This window comes from Hyaena hyaena, unplaced genomic scaffold, assembly GCF_003009895.1.
Source record: "Hyaena hyaena isolate Hyena2069 unplaced genomic scaffold, ASM300989v1 scaffold_818, whole genome shotgun sequence".
In the NCBI taxonomy this organism is placed as follows: Eukaryota; Metazoa; Chordata; class Mammalia; order Carnivora; family Hyaenidae; genus Hyaena; species Hyaena hyaena.
Window position 1 is genome coordinate 1 of NW_024081451.1, and position 23007 is coordinate 23007.

Consider the following 23007-nt stretch of genomic DNA (forward strand, 5'->3'; position numbering starts at 1 on the left):
AGGCTCTCTCAGTGGATTCTGCGTCTTTTTTCTCCCAATCTCTCAGGTTTTGTAAGGTTTCCAATGTCTTCAGATCTTTTCTGTGTGATGTATGGGCGCGAGTGCAAGTACGGAGCTCCTTACTTCTCCGCCATCTTGCCCAGAACCCTGGTTTTTTTTTTTTTTTGAGAGAGAGAGAAACAATGTGAGCAGGGGAGGGTGAGAGAGAGAGGGAGAGACAGAATCCGAAACAGGCTCCAGGCTCTGAGCTAGTCGTCAGCACAGAGCCCGAAGCGGGGCTCGAACCCACAAACCGTGAGATCATGACCTGAGCCGAAGTTGGATGCTTAACCGGCTGAGCCATCCAGGCACCCCTGAACATTTTTACACAAGGAAAACATACCCCTTTCAATAAGTTATTAAAAACTCACTCTAGGGGTGCCTGGGTAGCTCAGTCAGTTAAGTTTCTGACTTCAACTCTGGTCATAATCTCATGGTTTGTGAGTTTGAGCCCCACATTGGGCTCTCTGCTGTCAGTGCAGGTCTTCTGATCCTCTGTTATTCTTTCTCTGCCCCTTTTCTAATTGCTCTCTCTCAAAAATAAATTAAACATTTAAAAAATTCCCTCTAGCAAAAAAAATGGAGAATGGATTTGAAATGTGAAAAATGTAATCTGAAAGTTAACTATTGTTAACAGTCAAGGTGAAAATATTTAGTATTGAATTAAGTTAATGATAATATGTTTGAAAAAGGGAGGAGGTATTTGAAGTATATTTAAAAATTAAGATAAATATAATTCGATAAATTGGATATAATTGAAGAATAAAGATGAAGAGTCTTAGATAACTTCCAAATCTCTATAAATGTGTTTTGTTCAATAATAATTCTACTCACCAATATAAAAATACCTTATAGAAAACTGAGGATTTAGAAAGGCATAAACAATTTCTCTTTTTGATTGAGTGATTTGATTGAGTGACTTTGAAAGATCTTGGAGAATGGACAAGACACTGTTTTAAGTATAAGTTTCAAGTCCAGTAAGAAGATATAATTTTGGTGGTTATGGAATTAGAAGACATCAGCACGAGAGTGGTGATTGAGCTCAGGTTTTTTGTTTGTTTTTGTCGTTTGTTTTGTTTTGTTTGTTTGTTGTTGTTTTAGTAATTTGCCCAGTGCACATAGAGTGAGAATAGAATTTTGTCCTGGATTGCCCACTGATAAATCCTTGCTAAGACAAGCTATCCCATGTCAACTTGGATATTACTTATTGACTAACCCAACATCATATTAAGAACAGTTTCAGTCTTTCTGGCACTAGGGAAGTTAGTTGATCAATTTGAATATTCTGGTTAACTTAAGAACAGATGGTCAAGGGAAATGGGTTAGTGGACAATTGCTTCGCTGAGGAAAAAAACAAAAAATATTAGTGTAATACAAAATTAGGTGAACAATCCTACAAATGAATGAGTGAGTTTTACTCAAGATGATATTAAAAACTTTGGGAATGTCTCTCAATAAGAAATATTCATTTTATACAATATTAAGAGGAAATTTACCTCTGTAATAACTGTGAATTATATTCATCTATTTCTCAAGATTCATCTTTGTCACTGATAAGCTTAATCCATGCATCTAAAATTGAGTATATACTTTCCTGTTGGCTAAGGTAGAAGGATATATATATACCATTTACTGCACAATAATCCTGGATACACAAGATATCACTATGCAAAAATGTCTGTCTGGACTTGAATAATATAGAAACAGACAAGAGAAGTGTGATTTTAGTTGTTAATGTAGTTTATTGCATTATATTGAACCAGGTTGCTCTTAAAAATGCAAACGAGAAGAGTCTGTAAGAATGTTGAGTAATAAAAAGGATACAAAAATACAGATTTTAAGGGGTACATGCACCCCATGGTTATAGCAGCATTATCAACAACCGCCCAACTATGGAAAGAGCCCAAATTTCCATCGACTGATGAATATTAAAGAAGATATGAAATATATACATATATAATGGAATATAACTTGGCCATCAAACAGAGTGAAATCTTGCCATTTGTGATGATGTAGATGGAGCTAGAATGTATTATGCTAAGCACAACAAATCCATCAGAGAAACACAAATACCATATGATTTCACTCATATGTGGTATTTAAAAAACAAAAGAGATGAACATATGTGAAGGGAGGAGGAAGACAAGAGGGAAACAAACCACAAGAGACTCAGTCAGTGTTACTTTCTGATACTTGAAATTGAGACTCATGTTTAGGTGGCTAAACATGTAAGTTATTTGATGCTCCATTATAAATTAATATTATGCATAATCCAATGTTACAATAAATTTTTAGAAAAGGTACATTCTTAAAAATCACATTCCACAATATTTCTTTCTGCTAAAATTTGCTTAAAGGTAGAAAAGGAGATACCCCTTACTTTCTTCAAACTAAATGTAGTGTGTTTATATTTGTTATTTTTGAAACTGAATAGGTAATAAATAATGAATAAAAATAGCCCAGCCACCACCAATTCTAAAAAAGCTCTGCTTTCAAAACTTGTATCCTGAAATTTACTGTTATCTTGCTGTTCCCTATGAAGATCTGCTTTATTTGGAATCAGCTGCATAGCTAAGGTTCTGATTGCTTTGGAGCATCAGAGGTTCCTTGGCTATTTACAAAAGTCTCAGGATGTTTACCTTGGAGAGCTGGGCAGATTTGGTAAAGAGAATGTATCTCAATTTAAATTATTTTCTAGAGACTTACCTGAAATTTCCTTTTGGGCAAGGATTTTTTTTCCCAGCTGTTTTTTGAAGTCAAATTGAACATAAAAAATTTAACTAGTATATCATTAGCAATCATTCATAACAATGGGGTTTAAATACGAAATATTTTTTGTGAAGACAAGTTATCCATCCTGGTTCTTGATGAGTCTCAGATTAAGAACTCTAAAGATATTTCTATATCTTGAGAGAAAAACATTTTTTGTTGTTGTTGTTTAGTTGCCAAGGAAAGTGATTTCTATCCATGCCATTGAGATTAAAACGTTTACTTCCTGGGGTGGATTTTAGGGGATAAGGATGGATTTTGCCGTTTTCACCTAGAAGCAGTATTCTTTTATAATAGGGTAAAAAGGTTATACTTTTTATCTTAAAATGCAATATACCACCATAGATATAGGAGAACATTTTTAATAGAATTATTCCACAGCTTTGGTGGTCATATTAGAAAACTGCTAATAACATCATATATGCAAGTGAAGTTGACTTTTTTATCTACTCATTATGTTAAAAAATGAAGCTTGTTATAGAGAATCATTAAATTTTTATTTATTTGTAGAAAATAATTTACCTTAAGTGGAAAATAACTAATATATAAAAAAATCCCTCTTTGTTGTGATGATCTGTTCTCTGGGCAATCTAGAGAATGTTAGCAAGTCTCTGAGAAAAAAAAGCTATAAGTAAGAATTGAGTGTTGAGTGACACCATCCTTACTGATAATTAAGAATACATTTTATTTTATAAATTTATTTTTATTTGTTATTATTTTATTCTCAACTTAGTGCGCAGTGTAGTCTTGGTTTCAGGAGTAGAACTGAGTGATTCATCTCCTGCATATGACACCCAGTGCTCATTCTGAAAAGTACCCTCCTTAACACCCATCATACATTTTACTCACTCTCCTCACCCCCACCCCCCATCTACCCTGTTTGTTCTCTGTATTTAAGAGTCTCTTATGGTTTTCCTCTTTCTCTGTTTTTATTTTATTTTTCTTTGTGAAAAAAAGGATAAATTTTAAAAATATTCCAACTTTCATTACATTCTTAACTCAAAACATTTAATGGAAGTGTGACTTAATATACAATTAACTGCAGTTTCCAAAAGGAACTAAAATCAGTCTTCAAATGTTCATAAAATTTGCTTCTCAAAAATATAAATTTTATAACAGCCAAGCCACCGTTTAAATCAGGTACCTGCCGCATAAGTCAAACTCTAAAATCTTAGTGGCTCGCCTTCTGTCCTGAAATGATGTCTGATATGGGCTGCTGGACCTCTTTCTGCTTGTAGCCATGTCAACTGAAACCCATGGCCTCCTCAGCTGCGGAGGAACCTGTGAAAGAAATACACTGGCTTTGTATGCACTCATCCCAGAAGTGACACAGATCCCTTCTGCTCACTCTTCTTTGGTCAGAAGTAGTTCTATGGTTCCAAACTAATTCTACCCTTGCTGGGAAATACATTAAGGAGCACATGTAATTTTTTATGAGGCTGCCCACATTAAGAAAGCCTATCCCTTTCTCCACCAAAGCTTCATCACTGATTGAAAATTTTTCATCAAAAAATGATTTGGTACCTAACTTGACAAATACAACTAAAATATTATCAATTATTAGGGCAAATAAGGGAGAGACAAAAATATTAAATTAAAATTTTGAAAACATTGCCATCAGTAGTTTTATGTTCATCAGCCTGGAAGAGCAACTTGTCCATACTTAAAGTCAGCCTATAAGTGATGTATAAATATATAATTACATTATAAAACCTAGGTCCTTTAAAATTTGACATGGTACTCCCATCAGTTCCAACCACTCTGAAATAAAATAGTAAGATTGGAAAAATAAAAAAAAGCTTTGGAAAATTTGTTCTTTCTTTTCATTTTTTCCCTTAAAATAATTGTCTCTTATTTGGCAGGAAAATAATAGCTTAGGACTCTGCAATGGCATTGTAACTCAGGTCAAGAATAGCGATTTCCCCAAAGTGGGAATTCCATGATATTTGAAATTTTTAGTTAATTTTAAAGATATTGTAGAGACAGCCCTCTTTAATTACCTCCAGATTCTCCAACTACTTCTTATAAGGAGAGATAATGCAAGCAAGTTTTCTGCATGGGAGAAGGGAGAAGCTAGCTAGCATTTACTGAAATCTTATATGCTAGGCACAAAACAAATTTTCTCACATAAACTTCAAAAAAGTAGTACTGTTACTATATTTTTTAAGTAAATGAGGAAATTGAATCATTCAGTTAATAAGTGAAAGATATTGAATTAAAATTGCGAGGTGGCTCCAAAGCATCTCTTCTTTCTTCTAAAACTTAAACCAAAAGTCTATACTATTTATTAAAAACTTAATCAAGGATATCCCATATATATATGCACTTCTACATTGGTATATATTTTCTTTTTTGGAAAAAAATGTTGATTTATTATTGAGCGGGAGAGAGAAAGAGAATGAGGGTTCAGGGGCAGAGAGAGAGGGAGACAGACTTCTAAGCAGCCTCTGTTCTGTCAGCATAGAACCTGATGCCGGGCTTGAATTCACAAACTGAACCATGAGATCATGACCTGAGCCATAACCAAGAGTTGGAACTTACCACCTGAGTCACCTGGAGCCCCTCTATGTATTTTCTACAGTGCATTATGTACATTATAAAATAAGCACAAACAGAAAGTTTGAACAGGTAAAGATCAAAGTGATAGAAGTAGAGTTTCTATTACTTTATTTCTCTAAGTCAGTATAATATCTTGTGTATTTTTCTATAAAGACATTGTGGCAAACAAACTTTATTTTAAACTTTTTATTTTGAAATAATTATAAATTAACAAGAAGTTGCAAGAAGTAGTACAGAAATTCAATGTACCCTTTCAGCTTCTTCCGATGGTAACACCCTACATATCAAACTGAGGATGATATTGATACACTACAGTTACCTAAACTAGAGACTTTATTCAAATATCACCACCCCAATATAGTTTTTTATGAACAAATGATATTATTTATAAAAATAAGAAAATAACCCATGATACATTTGGAATGTGCTTTTCAAGTCAACAAGTTCTTAAATATATAATCAACAAGCAAGTGAAAGTAGTTCTTCCAGGATATCAGTACTTCACGGTGTCTAAGAGCACATCCTTTGCCTTAGTATGAAACCCAATGTCACCATTTATTCTGTGCCTCAGTTTATTCATCTTTATAATGGAGCTAACAAAGGCATCTACTTCACAAGGCATTAGCTCTTATTAGTAGTATTATTCTTCAAATTACAGATGAATAGATATACTCAGAGAATTCAATCCAATTACCTAAAATCCAATTGCTAATTAAATACAAAGCTGGGTTTAAATTCAGTGCCTTCCACCTGAGTGCTTCTTTTTTTTTATGTTTATTTATTTTTCAGAGAGAGAGACACAGTGGAGCAGAGAAGGGGCAGAAAGAGAGGGAGACACAGATCTGAAGTAGGCTTCAGGCTCTGAGCTCTCAGAACAGACCCAATGCCGGGCTCAAACTCAGAGACCTCAAGATCATGACCTGAGCCAAAGTCAGACACTTAACTGATTGAGCCACCCAGGCACCCAGAGTACTGTTTCTGCCATGCTACATGTCTCCTTCCCAGGCAAAGAAGAGAGATGGAATAGAAAATAATACAGCATAACTTCCATTTTATCCTATTCTCAACATTTTTAGACCTTTGACTCATAGTTATGTGCTAACTTTTGTTAATTATCTTTATCAAAAACTGAGAAATATGATTTTTCATTTAGATAAAAAATTCCAAACTGTAGTTGTCATTTATATTTTTATTTAATTCTTTTTAAAAATGTTAATCTTATAAAGACTTTCTTTGTATAAGTCTTTAGCAGCAAGAGTGAATTACACATACAAACCAGCAAGCAAACAATTCATTGTAATTTATCTAAGGTGTTGCATAAGGCTGCTAGGGTATTAGTAGATAATTCTAAGTTAAAGACAAATTAGTTGTTATAGATCAATATGTAAACCAGAACATTAAGCATCAATTTCTCTTATAAAAACTTACTCAATCCCAAGTTTTAAGAAAACATCCATGTTAAACATAGATGTGTTCTGGTAAAAGCCACAGTATGTAACTACAGCCAATTTCAGTCCAAAATCACATTGAATAGTTTTTCCAGTCATATGGGGGAATTTTTATTTAATTTTCTAACATTTTCTCAAAGTAATCTTCACATGGGTTTCAGTAAATGTAAACATTAACTGTTGCTATTATCCTAGTTTTATTTTAAAAGAATTATATTTACCATACCTACAAATAGTTCACACGAAGCAAGAAACCTAATATTTATATTTTACAATAAATATTATGAATATCTCTCTCAGGGAAAGAAACTGTTTAGATAATCTGCTTTTCACAGAAAATCTTGCTTCTAAATTTTACAGACTACAGTTTTTCGTTTTAACTTGTTTCATTTTAGAGACAATTTTCACTATAAAAGTAGAGTGCCTTTTAGCTATCGTTCAGGAACTTTTTTTTTTTTTGCAAAGGGGGAAATTATGGAAGCTGTAAATAAGTAATGATTGCCAAAGATCAGAGGAATTTTACATAAGACCAAAGCAATTTAATCTGATGCTTTGATACAAGTTTGTAAATAATTCAGCATAATGATAATAATGGCATCTTGAGAATTCCCAGCAACTGAGTTGCCCTTGAAGGTATTAGAAGATGATTAGAAACTGAATAGTTTTAAGTCATGAGTTAATTTTTGATTTTTTCTTCCAATGTGGGGGTGAAGTGTGCTTTTTTAAATAGTTGCTCCCCAATCTCTTTAATGTAAATACCAAAAATGTCCTCTGTGTAGTAGAATCCACTTAGCCAGAGGCAGAATAGCTGGTTATTTCCCTAAGACTGAAGAATTCAAAATCAGAAGAATTTTACTAATTTTCTACCTCACACACATTGTCTTCATTCAACTTTCCCTCATCTCCTTAGAAATATGTGGGTTCATATGATCCGAAAAGGCCTGATTTTCAGACTGGAGTAAACCAATCCCTGCTCAGTGGGTCAGTTTTGCCCTCTTCCACCTAGTTTAATCTTCGGCAGGTTAATTTTTTTTTCCTTTTCCAGGAGCTTAGATTTCCTCATGAGTAAAATAAAGAAATTGGACTCTGTGATCTCAATGATCTCCTCTAGTTCTGAAATGCTCTAAGCATATTGCTTTCTAAATAATTTCTAAAAGAGAAAGGCCTTCATTACCAGCTTCTTCCTATTTGTCCAGCCAGCCAGAGAATTACTGACAGTTCTGTAGACCCCAGGATGCTTCATAAACCCATGCTGATTCTTTGTAAATGGAAAACCCTTCTGCTTTCCTTTTGAAAAGGAAGCATCTTCTCATCCCTCTACACCTCATTCAATTGCCTTCCTTCTGAAAATCTCCTTATTCCAGCCTTGCTGAGTTTATTACTTTCTCCCTTAAGCCATCAGTTTACTAGTGTGTTTCTCTATTTTCACACCCATTGTTCCAGATGTTAATATTCTTTTAGTTTCAATGCCCCCAAATAAATTGATTTCTTTGAAGATAAGATTCATGTTTATCTTTGTTTCTCCACAAGTGATGGATTATACATTGGAAATACTCAATAAATTTCTGATAAATGAAAGACAGGTAAGTAGTTAATTAGGCAGGAGCATATTCATTTAAAAGAAGACTGGAAAATATAAGATTGAGATAATGCTATCAGTTCTATATTAATTTGTATACTTATATAAATTATTTCAACTTACTGAAGCAAGTATCATGAATATTGCAAACACTACCTATCTTATTGGATTGGTTTCATGATTATGCAGTATAATATTCAAGTAAATTACCTAAGTAGACTTGTTATTAAATAAAATTACACACACACACACACATGCATATATGCAAACTATTTTAAAGCTGCAAAGAGACATATAATTATAAGGGATATTATTATATCTGGTCAACCACCACAATATAATATACTGGTGAACATCCTCTACTCTACACCTACCAGATATAGATTTTTTTTTAATTATCAAATGTGCCTGTTAAACATCTTGGTGGGAAAATGAGGTTTAAGGCTCCAGCTAACACAGGAGTTAATAGTAACTGAGAAGTCATAATAGTTCTCCAAATATCAAGATGTCCTCTAGAATGTACTTTCCAACTGGATCAGTTAACATTATTCTTTTCTTTATTAAGATACCATCCTTTGCAGAATACGAAATTGTGCTTTAGAAACATCCAATTTTAGGGGCGCCTGGGTGGCTTAGTTGGTTAAGCGTCAGACTTCAGCTTGGGTTGTGATCTTGCAGTTCGTGAGTTCAAGTCTGGTGTCAGGCTCTGTGCCAGCAGCTCAAAGTCTTGAGCCTGTTTTAGATTTTGTGTCTCCCTCTCTCTCTGCCCCTCCCCTGCTCATGTTCTGTCTCTCTCTGTCTCAAAAATAAATAAATACTAGAAAAAAGAAATATCTGATTTTATATCTCTAATGAACCATATGCCAGTGACTTTATTTTCTTCTTTTTTTAACTTTATTTTATATATTTAGCCACAAAAATATTTTTTCTTTGAGAAAGTGATGTTTTCTCCTTGTTGTTATAAAAAGCTGAGGAATGGAAAACTTGAACTTCATTTGTTCAGTTGTCTCACACTGGTCAATGGAAGATGTACAACTCCCCTGTAGCCTCTCTTGTTAACAGCAAGCAACACAAATGGTCAGAATGCCAAAGCCCAGGAAGGTGCATCAAGAACATATCTCACCTTAGGGTGCAAGATTCACTGTGCTGACTAATCATGCAATATGTGTGCAGTTAAAATAGCACTACTTAAACCTTGCACATATAGTAAGCTTCCCAGTTTTTCATATCACATTAAAATTAAAATGAATATAGATATGATGAAATGAACCACGTGATTGTGACACATGTGATTTTTACTGAGCACAAATTTCAAGGTAAAATTAATAACCTAAACAATAGAGACAACTAGGGAGTTGGCATACATCCATATTTTCTCATGGAAAAAGCAAAAACAATTGCTGTCAGAGGTAACACTTTTCCTCACTCAGATGCAGGATATTATGTAAATTTTACAAAAGCTTTGTGGATGTGATCACATTATATCTGATGAGAAAAACAATTTTTACGTTATTCAGGATGAAAGTACAAAAAATCATGTTTGAGTTAGGATGTATGCCTGTATAGGGCAAAATTTAGATACACAGATAAATAACTGTGGGTATAGACATAAATATAGCTACAGAAATAAATACGGACACATGTACAGCTAGATATCCATTACTACATCGATACACAGCTTTAGAAATAGTATTAAACCCCATGCTCCATCTCTTCTAACAACACTCTACTTTCCAACATGTGACTTTCCAACAGGGCCTCCTTACTCACCCTCAGCCCTCTGTTCTTACTTCAATTGCACTCATCTATTCCCTACAGAGAACACACTTTATGATACATTTTGGATATTTTCTCTAGTATTGTTAAACTAATGATGGTTTACAAGCAAGAACAGTGTCTGCTCTTGACTCTGTCTGAAAGCCCACTCAACCTTTATTTTCTTCTCCTTGAAAACTGTTATGTATGGTGTAGATTTTCTAAATGCCCAGACTTGAATCCTAAAATTGCTGCCTGGCTATCTTACTCACTACATAAGAAATACCATATCTCAGAGAAAATCACCTTTTTATTTCTATTTCACTGAAGTGTTACGACATCTAAATTATAACCATAAGATGCTTCAAGTTATTTTTCATCATGTCTCAGTATTTCTGTGATGGTCTGAGAAATTCAAGATTACTTATATTTGATATAACTAAGAACATATTCATGTTTATCCTCATTTAATAATCAAATATTTTCACCAGCAGCACCATCTATTCTAAATATTTCAGTGGAATAAGAGCAAGATAGTTATGGTACAGCAAAGAAAATCACTAAATGGGTGAAATTACATATTTAACTTGGTACAATTTTTAGGCAGTTTTGTCTTTCAAATTAAGAATTGCTTAGGCTAAAAGTAAGCCTAATTTATCTCTTGGAAAGGAAAATAACATAATAAAGGACAACTAATGAAATATACTCCATATATGTTTTCAAAGACCTTATTTTTTTCCAAAAGATATGTGTATGTACACACAGGGCAACACATCAGTATATGAGCTAGTAAGCATATAAATCATACCAATTTCAATTATACAGAGACCACAAATAAAGAGCCATTAGTGCTTGGTTGTGAATCAAGTGGGGAAGCGAGGACTTGATTTCCTCCATTGATAGTACCTTCCATGTGGGGCAAATTGTCATTGCCTAATTTTCCAGGTCCTGCCCAATAGCCTCACTTTCATCAACGCAAAGGAGGATGAGACTAATATGATTGGCTAATATCAAAGAAAAGACAAGCAGGACTAACCCAGTCCCTTCTTGGCTTTTCACAAGATGGATGCACATTCTACTCTACTCTTCCATGCCAACGGTGATAGGGGCCATCTTTGTTACTTCAGAGCACTCCCCTGCAGAGAGTGCCCACAGAACCGAGTAGGCAAGTCTTTGTAGCTCTGGAGTTTAGCATTAGAAAGCTCAGTTGCTGGTAGGTATCACACATCCCTCCCAGGGTTTTCCTACTTCCTCTTATCTGCCTTACATAATTTGTCTTATATATTTTTCTCCTCACGTAGATTAGCGTTCAGATGTTAAGATGAAGGGTGACAGTTTTTGAGTTTCAAAATCCACCAAATTGAAATGTATGCTTTTATGTATTTATTGGGTAATTTATTTGTACTAGGACATAAATTTAAAAAATCATTGAATGAAAAGACTGATAACTCAAAATAATATTATATTTATTTAGATAGCTACTCTAAAGTACAGAATCAGTGTATACTACCTACAAGTATAACAGTTTCAGTCGTTGAAAACACTGGGATCTTCAGCCTCTGACCTGTCATGCTCTGCGTCAGTTCTTTGGTCTCTTCTCTCTTTTTGGTCAAACCCTGGTGTAAGCAGGACAGTTTAGGGACCCATCAGTGTGACTAAACTTTAGACAGGCCTCTTCCTAACTGTAGGCCCCTAACCTTTACTTTAGAGCATTTACTTCAAAAAACTTGTAATCGCACACTCTTCTTCTCCTTATTTGAGATAAAAATCTTCCCACAGTCTGTTACCTGTTTTACAACCCAGAAATGTCTTTCGCAAAGACCTACAATCTATTCTTTGAAATGTCATTATTGAAGGTGTTGAATTCAATTTCTATCTGCTATTGCAACAATCTTTAATCTTGCCTGTTTAACTGGTCCTGTGTATTTTATTCTTTTACAAGTGCCACAGGGAGTATTCTGCCCAGTAAAGAGACTAAAATGTAGCATTGTAGTGGACATTTATAGATAAATTTCCTTCAGGTTTTCAGATGCTGCCTACAAAATTGATGTAGCTAAAATCAAATTTTTCCAGAAAGAAGATGTTGTGAGATTACCATTTTTCGATATAAGACCAATACACTATGACAAGACTAGGCAAGTTCAGCAACACTGTTGACATCAAGAATCTGAGACTTGCTAGGCTGAGTTTGTTTTGTGTAAGAGTTAAAAGATATCATCAGAAACTTGATTTTTCCTTTACTTAGAGGAAAAATAGTTCTCAGAATATGGAAAAAAATTCAGTGATCAACACTCAGTGATTTCTACCTGAATTGAGATCTTCTTCATGTATATGGTAAAATGGATTCATAGCCCTACTCTTCATTCCCTCCAGGTAATAGTATTATACATTCATTCATTTTGTTGTTTAACTGGGAAGAGAACTATCATTGTTTGCAGAATATCTACCCCAGTCCCTTGTCTTCGGGCCCAGCCACGTGACTTCTTTGTCCAATGAATTTAAGAGATGTGAAGCCAGTGGAGGCTTGAGAAATGTTTGTGCAATTAGACTTGTTCTCTCTCACCTCTGCCACTATCCTAAGAGGAATACCCCTTAGTTAGGCAGCTGGTACAAAGGCAATGATAATCACCTGGAGCAGAGCCACTTGCTCATGCCCATTAATCAGCAGTGAAAAGAACAGCTGCCCAGTTGAGATCAGTGCACATCAGTTAACCCCAGCTGACACAAATATTAATGACAATTAATAAGCCTTATAGATTTGGGAGTTGATCATTATATATACAGTGTAATTATAACAATAATATGCTAACAGAATTTACTCTAAAGATCATTTTTATAATAACTGAATAGCCATGAATTCTTTTCCAAGAGGACTATGGTTCATTCTGCAGCTGACACTTACATTCTGGGCCACCATATTTTATAGTGAAATGGAGATGTTTCATATGGTCTATCTTTTCCAACATGATTATATACAAAAAATACACTAATTCTGGCTGTTTGAAAGGTCATAAACAATAAGAGATTTAGAGAAAAAAGAATGAATCTCACAGCAGTTTCTAGTGACATTTGAAATTAAGAATAATATAAGGCACAAAGTGGGGATGAAGAAATCATGCTTCCAGTGGTGATGTTGCTACAGCTGTGGAACCCTGAATGACTATCTCTGCAGAGAATTACCTTCTAATTCAGCCCTAGAAAACTACAAATGAGAGATTAACTATTTTCTCACCTTTGTCATATGGTGACAAATATATATGACATGTATGTATATATATCTAGAGCAATATTTACTAACATTTCTCTCTCTCTCTCTCTCTCTCTGTATATATATATATAGGTGTATATATGTGTCTATCTTTCTGTGTATGTGTATATATCCACATACAGAGAGACAGATAGAAATATACAGATATATTCATGATGCTACAGAAGGGGTCTTAAGACAAGATGGCAGGGTAGACAAGAGGAATGAAATTGGAGTCTTTAAAACCTAAATTATATTTTTAGCTCCATCACAGATCAAGTCTGTGATTTTGGTACCTCTTAATTTCATGTTAATTTCAGTTTACTCTCCTATAAAAATGACAATAATAAGGACTGCTTAGACTTATCTCAATGTCCGCCTTGAAGGTAATTGAGGCAACATTTATTAATATGTTTTATAAATCAAATACAGTAAATTAACAAAAATGTTTTTAATACTGGTAATGCAATATAGCTGAGATATGAAGTACCTCTGGCATTTTTTAAAATAAATCATTCTATATTCAAGGGAAAAAATAAATCTTATAAGAAATAGTTTGTTAGTAAGGGAAGATTCTCCCATTCTTATAGATTTCTCTAAGAAGAGTATTCACAGTAAACATTAAATTATATTGGATTTAAGTCTTCCATTCTTGAAATTATAGCCACATTCAGTTAGGCTTAAAAAAAATCCAAGCCAAAATAAGTAACTAGAGGTTCCACGTATAAGACTAATACGCATTATGAGATTTTTTTCCCCTCAATTTAATCAGAATTTTACAGATTGCACTCTAAAATCCACAATATTGTTTCTCAATCAGAGATACTGGTTATAAATATTTGCAGAATCTTTGATTAGAAATAATTCTGTGTTCATGGAGGAGCTTATAATCACTATCTAATTTGCAAAAGACCAATGAATTCAAGTTATAAGCAAAGACTCACAGAGATGCTGCCGATAAATTTGGGTTATTATCTACTCTTTTTCATTCTCATTTAGAGTTCAGAAATATTTCAAAATTAAACTTTCAAAAAAATCTTTATTGGAAGCTATATGAATTTTTTCTTTGCCAATTTATAGGGAACATGTGGTTATGTTAACATATTCTTTGGAAATGCCTTTCAACATAATCTTCCATAAGTTACAAGAGATTTCGATCGTCACGTAAACCTGTGATGCAACCACAGATTTCAGAGATAAATATTATTTCCTAGGTGGTTATTTTCACTATGACATATTTTATATACATAAGTGGTCAAATCCAACTTGTTTCCAGGAATCTATTAAGAATTATCCTGTGATATGTTTTAAAGTTTTAAACTAAGTTCACAGTGTGTTTAGTATTTGGAATGAAGGCTATGAGAGATTAATTATAGCACCAGCCTCCAAATTTTTGAATGGAGATTTTTAAGAGCTCGGGTCTAACACTTGTTATGATTTGCTAATACTTAAACAAACCCATTTATTAATTTTTTAGTAGAAAAAGCAGACAACTTTCAACTCCTTAAAATTTTATTTTATCTGTACTGAGGATTTACTAGAGAGTTTGAATTTTTTTCACTGCGTATTAACATGTTCTCCAGAGAAAATAAAGGAGAACTTCAAGCCATTCGAATTTCATATGAAAATTATCTGCCTAAAGTATTTCTTGCCCATTGGTATTCCTATTATTTTGGCTGATTTGGCTGCCTTCCTCAATATTCTTTGTGAGTTTCTTCAGAATCTACCTGCTCACCTGAGGGAAAGGGCCTTCAGGATAGAAAAAAGATATTTTTTAAATCAAAGCTTTAGAATTAGTTAGCTTCTTTTCTTTACCAGAGAAAAAATATCAATATGAATGTGGTATGCTCTTCCAACACCTATGGGATCATTCTTCAGTGCAAGAGATGTCCTTATAAGATTATGGGACTGCTCAAAAGAGGACACACTGAAAGTTTGCAATGAACTCTGACATTGCCTATTTCAAGTGGATTCTTTTTGACCAGTTCAAGCTTCAAACTGTTTGCTTTCATGTAGCTTCAATAGCCCGCGTCAGGCTCTGTGCTGACTGCCAGCTCAGAGCCTGGAGCCTGTTTCAGAGTCTGTGACTCCCTCTCTCTCTGACCCTGTCCTGCTCACGCTGTCTCTCTCTCTCTCTCTCCTAGAAATAAATAAAACATTAAAAAAAATTTAAAAAAAGAGAAAGAGAGAAACAGAGAGACAGAGACAACAAGGAAGAAGAAAGGCGGATGCTAGGAATTTCTTTGCTTTTCTGCTGCACAGACCAGGAGTCAAGATTGTGTCACATGTTAGGAGGGATGTAGAACCATCAAGATATACCCAAGCCAGGAAATTTGCTGTCCTGTATTTGAGGCTTTGGAAGGAGATTATCTTTTAGGTCCAAAGTATCCTTTGAGAAAACCTGGCAAATGGCCTGGGTGGCAGAGGGAAGACTTTTTGTGTGGTTTTACTGAGATACCCTTAGTTGCAGGTCTGGAATGGACCTAGATGAAGCTGAGTTGGCCTTGGAAATGGCTCAGGAAGTATTTTATAATATTTAAGGATCCTTTTGATGGCAGGACACAACACTCTGACAGATAGATGAAAGCCAGAATTCTTTGTTACTTATAGTCCCAACTGAGAGAAGGTAGGGCCATCTAGCAAATTGTACCTGGTGACAGGATAACAGCAAGCCAGAGCCATACAGGAAAATGTACATATGCACAAGAGTTAAGGTTAGCTAGGTTTCGTGGTATCCCTGTAGATTGGCTAATTTAAATTAGTTTTGGGGATTTGCACTTTAGGGACCATTTCTAATTGTGTAATGTCTGGTCCTGTGGCAGTTTAGGAATACACATACTGGCTCAGAGTGTGAGAGTCAGATAAGGGGAGTGGTTGGGACATGGTCTTAATCAGTTGCCCAAGATAGGGAACTGACTGATACCTAGCCAAACCTTCAAAACTGGGTTATGATCACTTTCAAAACAAACAACAAACAAACAAATTGACCCCATAGATGTCTTGTCATTCATTTTGGGTTTTATTATTTGGAGTATTTGCATGGCTTAAATAGTTGAGGAGATTTTTAGAGAATAGAGCATAAATTGTGCTTAAAGATAGAAACATTTTATTATAAGAATTAAAAGGAGGAAAATACAAGTATAGGGAGTCCTCTTAGGCTGGCCCTTAACCAAGTTCCCAGTTTATATGACATTAGTCAAGAAAACAAATTTGAAAGTTCTCAGCATCTTTAACAATATCATGATGGAGTTGTAGAGTATGTTAAAAGTATGAGTTACCTTTTTAACGCCAATATCTTGGTGTATTTCTTGAGTCAAGGTGGCAGATCCAGCAGTTACATTGTTAGAAGGAATGAACTAAAAGTTCAGTAAAGCATATGTAAATGTTAGTGGTTTGTGCTTATAAGTGAGGGGACTGGATGGTTACATTGATCATGGTCAGAGACACAGGGCAGGTGGTATGGTAGCAAGTTGGATGAGGATTGTTGGAAAAGCATTAAGAAGTAGGAGATACTGTTTCTAGCATTTGCCTCCTGAGAAAAATGATAATTTCCATTAATTTTTAGTATGACACAGATAGTAGTACCCTCCACAAGTTTTCCCTTTAGGAATAGAGGTGTATGCTTTGGCAAAGAGCAAGGAGCATACCAGGAGCATAGATTAAGAAAGTCCAAGTCCAGGAAGTATGATAATATCCCTAATATCAAAGGAGGAAAAATAATAAATGTCCCATGTCTTATTTCTCAGTACCTTACAAAAAGAGCCTGTGGACATTGTTGGGGTGTTGGTCTCATTGTCAGGGTGAAATCATCTCCATAGCAAGTCTTGGGCTGGTATGATGTTGTCTGGTATGTGGGACTAAGGTATTCTTCCCAACTGGAAACCCACTTGAGTTGGTGTGGATCATGTTTTAGTGGCTCTATGGTATTAGGATCAGGCAAAATGTTAGTGGAATTTGAAGGTAACTTTTTCCTGGGAGCTTTTAATATTATCTTTTAAGTCAAGGGGCTTTGTATATGCAAAGATGACAGAAGCAATGCCTGTATCAGTGATATCAGTGATACTCCCATAATTGGATCAAACACCAGAACCCAGCTGGTACAATAACTAAAGGTGGCTAAATCTAGTGTTGCCTGTGTGGCTCAGCTGGTTATGTGTCTGACTCTTGATTTTGGCTCGGGTCATGATCTCACCTTTCATGAGCTTGAGCCTAGCACAGTGACAGTGTGGATCCTCCTTGGGATTCTCTCTCTGTTCTTCCCATGTGCTTGAGATCTCTCTCTCTCTCTCTCAATAAATAAGTAAACTTTAAAGGAAAAGTGGCCAAATCTAAAATTTCTCAATAGTTCAAGGTTTTTCCTTGCCATGTAGTATTCCATGGTATAGAAACAATGAAATCTGGCCATGTGTAGCAACATGGATGGACCTTGAGGGTGTTATGCTGAGCGAAATAAGTCAGGCAGAGAAGGACAAATATCATATGTTTGCACGTATAGGAGGATTAGGAGGAACTTGACGGAGGAACAAGGGGGAGAAGAAGGGCGGAAATGGTGGGGGAAAGGGAGAGAGGCAAACCATGAGAGACTCTTGAATGCTGACAAAAACTGAGGACTGATGGATGTGGGGGGGAGGGGGGATGGGCATAGAGGAGGACACTTATGGGGATGAGCACTGCGTGTTATGTGGAAACTAATTTGACAATAAACTATTTGTAAAAAAAAAAAAAAGAAAAGAAACTTACAATCAAGATGGCAGATCGAGGTAAGGAGTAGTGAGTACTGCCTTTCTATACAAAGATAGAAATTCCAGGCAAAAAAAAAATGTTTTTAAACATATCTTTAATATATTTTCAATCTTGGGGTGCCTGGGTGGCTCAGTCAGTTAAGCATCTGACTTTGGCTTGGGTCATGATCTCATGGTTCCTGGGTTCAAGCCCCACATTGGGCTCTGTACTGACAGGTCAAAGACTGGAGACTGCTTAGCATTCTGGGTCTCATTCTCTCTCTGCCCCTCCCCAACTTGTGCTCTGCCTCTCACTGTCTCTCAAAAATAAATGTAAAAAAAAAATTAAAAAAAAAAATAGTTCAAGGTTTTTCCTAGATGTATGATGAGAGGGGTTCTGTTGTAAACAGATACAAGTCATATGGCCAGAGATAGATGCATGTTGATACTAGGAAACCTGATTGTTTGGCATTGGAAATGTCCATGACTGAAGTTAGAGCTCCAGCATTAATGTGTAGGCAGGCCCTTCAATTTAGCTAATTATTATGGACCCTTTTTCTCAGCTATTGGTTTAGTTGATGACAGGCAAGCTGGTGAGACCTTTGAGCTCATGAACTTGCATTAGTCAAACTCAATGGCATGTGGACCTCAGCATTTGCCATGTTTGCTTGAAGCAGTGGCTTACTTCAAGGCTTTGGGCTTCTGGATTGCAAACCAGTAAAAGCATCCAGATCATTAGTAAGACCAACAGTCAGTAGGAAGGTGTGTAGCTGCACTTGACAGGACTTCATTGTGTGATGTTGATTTTCTTCTGGCTTGTATTGTTACCAATGAGGATTTGTCTGCTTTTATTATTATGAGCTATAGTGGTACCTTCATTATTGTCTCCGAATGTGATTTTTATTTACTAAGTGAAATTTTTTATCTCCCTTCTTTGTAGTCCACACTGTTCGTGATAATAGCCCTTGACAACTGATTTCAATTTCCTATAGGAGATTAGAAAAGAACCAGGATTAATTACCTGTTCCTCATAACCTGAATATTGAAGAAGTCTTTGCGGTGATAGAAGTCCTGTAATGGATGGGTAGGTGCCTGCCCATGGGAAATCTATAGTTAATGGGTCCCAAGAGAGTATGTGTCCTTAACACATAAGATCTGGCCTCCAGATCTTATGAATGGGGAAGCATCAAGGATCTATATAGACAAAGGAAGACGTTATTAAAGGACTTCATATAATATGAGTCTTCATACACATGGAAGTGAAACTTATCCTCCTTTAAATATAGAAACATTTTTAATTGTTATATGGTGTGAATCAGTTAAGGATCCTTAAATTGGGAGAGATTGAGGCCTCAGACAAGAAAAACACCCAGTTTGGAGTCCATTTATCATTTTGTAACTTAAATAGGAGTTTGCTGAGGAACTCATTAGGCTCCCAAACTGGCTACCTAGGATCTTTGAGAGAGCTGAAAGTTCCATTGAATGACTTTTCCAAGAGCCCAGTATTATTATGCATTCTGACAAGTGAAATGTATGCCTTGTTTAATATCAGCAGTGTCTCAGACTCCAAAAGAAGTAAGGAGTATTCTGATAGGGCCTTATATTCTTGCCTGTGTCTATCATGTGTGATCTTGACTTTTATTTTGGGTAGACATGGATCAAGAGATACCTAGAATTCTTTACCCCAAAAAGGACCACTCTTAAGCATTGGCTCAAGAGTTTTCATAAATGTATGTGTGAAACCATTTGTTGGTGAGGGCATCTGATGCTAAGATGATTTTCAAAAATTTCGCCAGTTGGCCTTTATGTCCCACTTTTTTCCCCCCTAAATCAGGGACATCCTGCTTAAAGAATGAAAAGCAGTAACATTCCAGTGAGCTCTATCACTCTGAAGGTAGCAACACCCATATATCCACACAGTCTGTAAGCTCTAATGCTATTCACTCAGTTGATTCAAAGGGGCTCCCCAGGTAGCTAAGATGTCTGGAAAAAGATTCACCTCCTCCAGCACCCTGGAATATGACAAGAGACTGAAGACAGAGGAAGGTATTCCTTCCCCTCTAGGTGGAATATGCCCGAGGGCATATTTGGTTTGGTTCCCTCCATGTTTGGTTCCATGCTCCATCAAGGCATCTTTCATAGCTATGCTGAGCTTGTGGGAGTGTTGCTTTTATGATCCAAGTCATAACTGACAAGTGGATATGGACAACAGTCTATGACAGACTGTTTCCAAGAGATCCCAGCATATGGCCAGTAATTGCTTTTATAATAGCATGTAATACAGGGTTGAGTAGGACAGTTTCTTATATCAAAACCCATGGTCAATTTATGACCATCATAAGTAGTCCAGAGACTCTAAGATGTGGTTGCTAAAACTTCCTATGTGAAGGAGTCTCTGAGGATATTGACAGGAGCCTCTTGATTCTGATGTGTACAAATTTAGGGGCCTTCGGTTGCATTGGAATCCAGTTAAGGTGAGCTCTTTCCTTTTTTAAACTTGTTAAATATTTATTTATTTTTGAGAGAGAAAGAGAGTGAGAGAGATAAAGGGACTATAGGGGAGGGACAGAGAGAGTGGGAGACATAGAATCTGAAACAGGCTCCTGTATCTGAGCTGTCATCATAGAGCACAGCATGGGACTCAAACTCAGAAATAGCAAGATTATGACATGAGCCAAAGCTGGATGCCCAAGCAACTGAGCCACCCAGGCACCCCATAAGGTGAGCCATTTCTAAGTAGCAGCATCAGTGAGATCAAGTAAAATTTGTCAATGAAGAATTATTGTCTTCAGAATCCAAAAAGTACTAAAAGATGTCCAGCTTGTATGTCCTTCGTTTGTACACCAAATTAATCTCCTCAGAAAAGAAAGTCATCAATGTAATTTTATGCCTGTGCTCCTGGACAATGGTGGATACAATACAGTTACTATCTTGTATGCAAGGACTAGGCAATGGCAAAGATGTTGAGGTATTCCCATGGGCAGCCTAGTAAAGGCGGATTACGTCATTTTGGACTTGAAGGCAAATGAAGCTGAGAACGTGTTGAATAAATCACATGAGTCAAACACTTGAATAGCAGAACATATAGCAAATACATAATAGCAAAACATTTTCTAGTTGCTGACTGGATGGAGTTAGTAATTTTAATAACACTGAGTATTAGGTATAGAGGCCATAATGGATGGGCCACATTGCTAAAATTGCAGTAATCGGTCAGGAGGCACCATTTTTTTCTTTGCAGGTGTGGAAACAAGCAAAATTGGGCTATTAATTTGAGAAGCAGTGGGGATAATCACCCAATCATTAATTTGGTCTTCTATAATAAGTTGCAATCCTTAAAGATCCTGTTTAACCTGCATAGGTCTGTATCAACTATTTTAATTGGGGGTCTTTGGGTTCACATTTTATCAAGCCAATTTGTAAATGCTGAACCTTTAAATTAACTTCATTACTTATTGTGTCAAAACACATATCCTACTCTGGCATATTTTAGAGCAACACGTACTATGGGTGTGGGAGACTTAGGCAAGACTATAAAGTAAGACATACCTATTTTCCCTCTATTTTATATTTAGGTGTTTTTTTTAAGACTGTAAGTGGCACCTTGTTTAGATTTAGTGGGAATCTTAGGTGTAAGTGTAATTTGAGACCAAATATTGATTACATTCAGGATGTTTTGCCAATTAGTGCATTTTAGCAAATGTTAATGTTAATTTAGAACTTGCACTGTAAAGGCACAAATGGCAATCATTATCCTTTGCATCCTTTTTTCACATAAATTTTTTAAGTGAATTATGGAACTTTGTTTCAATACAGTTTAACTTGTATGTGAGTTGATTATTATTATTTATTATTATTATTATTATTATTATCATTATTCTCCTCCATCTGTATCCAAATTTCTTTCTTTTTTCCCTCTTCCTACTCCCTTCCACTATATATACTTCAGGGGAATTTCTCTGCACCTTGATCTAATTTATAAATTTCTTCCTCTAGAGAACTTTAAGTTGGTATTGTCAGGGCTATGGTCTTTCCACATGGCAATGATCATATGGTCTAAGGACCCCAAGAAAGTTAGATTTGAATTAGCCTTTTCCTATGTCACAAGGGTTCTGCAGATATTTCCCTTACAACCCTGCAGATTAGGCTTTTGTTGCAATGGAGCCATAAGTAGAGGGGCAAGACAGTGGAATAATGTTGGGCCCATTACCCAGAGGTTGTAGAATTAGCACTACCCTAGGCTATGGCTCTGCCTCTACTCTCCCCTCCCCACCTCCACCTTTATATTTATTTACTGCTTTGGGTTTCCAGCCTTCTAAAGCTTGGTTTTCAGTTTCTGTCTCTCTTTAGTGAATCATACTGTGAACCTTCTAAGCATTATGGAGAAAGAGGGGAGGAGCTTCAGTGGCCTGCCCCAGGGCAGCCATCTCTCATTCCAAGGCTTCCCATCATACCTCTGAGTGATTGGAGCTGGTGCTTAGCTATAGCCACCAATCCTTGGGACCCAGTTAGTTCATAGTGCAAAGTGACAGTCTCTTCATATGTTGGTATGTGGCAGCAGTTAATAAGGCCTGACCATCCTGGCCAAGGGTCTTGCATTATTTACACAATTGGGTAACTTCAGTATGTTTGAGGCTGAGGGAGATTGAAGGGATGAAATATTTAGTCTTTAGCCTCAGAGGCCCCATTTGGATTAAATACCAGGCTACTGGTCTTCAGTAGAGTGACACATGGTACCCTGAGGTTCTGGGAAGTATGTGATGACAGAAACAAGGTATGCAGCAGCAGTGAAGACAGGTAGGTTGCTACCCCCATGTGAGAAAAGACCAAGGTAACATTCTCTAACTGTGAGGGAGCCCAAACATCTTCCTCCACAGGATTGCCCAAAGC